We start from the raw sequence: 2,464 nt of genomic DNA, 5'->3' as shown, positions 1-2,464 counted from the left end.
TCTCAATTCTTCACCTCAAGAATTGAAAAGTCAGAGAGAATTGAGAGGCTGCTCATTGTCTATTTCACATGCCTTCTCTTCCTGAATTGTTTAGCTGATGTGTCAACAACATGGAACCAGGAAATCAAACAAGTATTTTAGGATTTTTACTCCTGGGCTTTTCTCAAGACTCAAAGCACCAACCTCTGCTATTTGGTTTGTTCCTGCTCATGCTTGTGGTCACGGTGCTTGGAAACCTGCTCATCATCCTGGCCATCGGCTCCCATGCCCGCCTCCACACGCCCATGTACTTCTTCCTCTCCAACCTGTCCTTGGCTGACATCTGTTTCATCTCTACAACCATCCCAAAGATGCTGCAGAACATCAAGACTCAGAGCTATTCCATCACCTTTGCAGGCTGCATCACTCAAATGTACTTCTTGATGTTTTTTTGGGGGGCACGGACACACTTCTCCTCGCCTGGATGGCCTATGATCGCTTTGTGGCCATCTTCCACCCCTTGCACTACCCAGTCAACATGAATCCCCGTCTCTGTGGCCTGCTGGTTCTTGTGTCCTGGTGCATCAGTCTGTCATATGCCCTGATGCAGACCCTGTTGATGCTGAGGCTGTCCTTCTGCACCAGGTTGGTAGTTGCACACTTTTACTCTGAGCTTTCTCAGGTCCTTGTGCTTGCCTATTTGACACATTCACAGTTACACCCTGCTCTACGTGGTGACTGCTCTTTTGTTCCCCTCTCAGGGATCCTTTTCTCCTATATGCGAATTGTCTCCTCCATTCTGAAAATTCCATCGACTGGTGGAAGATACAAAGCATTCTCCACCTGTGGGTCTCATCTAACTGTGGTTTCTCTGTTCTATGGGACAGGCCTTGGGGTGTATCTCAGTTCTGATGCCTCATCCTCTTCCTGGAAGGGCATGGTGGCCTCGGTGATGTACACTGTGGTCACTCCCATGTTGAACCACCTCATCTACAGCCTGAGGAACACGGACATTAAGAGAGCTTTACAAAGTCTTCTTGGGTTCACACTCCATGTTCAGTGATGGGAACGTCGTTCCCGGATTTGGGAGCTGCCGGAAGTCACACCAGTGGGACAAAAATATTCCACCTCTAAACTGTACAGAGTTTTGATGCTTACACACTCTGTTTCTCTGTCTTCAGTCAAAACTACCCTGTGAGTACTTGATGTGAAGCTTATGGTGATTCCTGTTACCCTCAGTCTACTCCCTTCTTCCCTTCCCTTTACATTTTACATTGCTACACCTTGGTTGGAGTTTGCACTTCTGCAGGTCAATACAATCATTCAAGTGAGATTCAGAAACTACTGCGTATAAGTGAATTCACTTTACCATTAACCAGAGCTGCTGCTTACCAAATTCATTCACTTGACAATATTTACTGGAATCTGTAGTGTACCAGATCTTCTAGGTACCTGGGATACAGCTGTGAAAAAATTTGGGCGACTGGATACTGGGTACCAAAATATAGTGAGACAGAGGTAAGAAATTCTAGTGCTCTACATTACAGCGGGGTGACTATCATTCACAACAGTATTTTATGAAGGAGTAGAACACAGGAGCTTATAGGTTCCAAATACAAAGAAAGCATAAGGCAAACCTAGCTACCTTATGTGAGCGTGTTGTCTATATGAATTAAACATTATACTTGGGGCTGGTGCAGTGGTGTAGTGAGTAAAGCTGTTGCCTGTGGTGCTGGTGTCCCATGTGGGTACAGGTTTGAATCCTGACTCTGATCCAGCTCCCTGCTAATGTGGATGTTGTATACACTCCCAGATATCACTCAGCTGTAAAAAAGAATGAAATTCTGTCTTTCACAAAAAATGGATGCAACTGGAAATCATCATACTTAGTGAAATAAGCCTGTCCCCACAAGACCAATACATATGTGTTTCATGATCTGTGATAACTATTGTAGTACACAAAATGTATTGTATGATTATTTGCATTGCAATATGCATAAATTTATTCATGTACATAAACTCTTGGGAGGAAATGGCTTAAAGTCTAAATGAACTTAATTATCTTATAACCACACAGGAAATATTTAGGTGTTACTTTGTCATTGGTTCTATTTTACTGAAAAAATTATGAATGACTAAATGACAAAAAACCGCGAATATGGGTGAAATGCTCATTTTTCCATTCAAGTGTTGTTTAAAGCTATTATCTATATTCCTACTAAACTAGATTCTTTTTGCTTTTTACTTAAGCTTCATATTCAGTGAAGTAGTAAGCCAGTGTACTGTAATGTAAATTTAAAATATGTCATCTCAAAAACTAAAAAAAAGAAAGGTAAAAGGAAGGACGGTGGGAAGGAGGGAGAAAGGGAGGGAGAGAGGAGGGGAATTTCATTATGTTCTTAGACTTACATCCACAAATCATATTGAATCTGTTAAAATTAATTAAAATTAAAATGAACATAATAAAAGACCTTTGAAGTCTTCC

At 41.8% G+C, this 2,464-nt stretch overlaps 1 pseudogene; it reads left to right on the top strand.

The window, feature by feature from the left end:
* On the top strand, positions 1 to 1,663 carry LOC127488537 (olfactory receptor 7A5-like; annotated as a pseudogene).
* The last annotated feature ends 801 nt before the right edge of the window (positions 1,664 to 2,464 follow it).

Source organism: Oryctolagus cuniculus, chromosome 16 (assembly GCF_964237555.1).
Source record: "Oryctolagus cuniculus chromosome 16, mOryCun1.1, whole genome shotgun sequence".
In the NCBI taxonomy this organism is placed as follows: Eukaryota; Metazoa; Chordata; class Mammalia; order Lagomorpha; family Leporidae; genus Oryctolagus; species Oryctolagus cuniculus.
The sequence above is the reverse complement of the archived record's forward strand: the minus strand, read 5'-3'. Positions and strand labels throughout refer to the sequence as shown.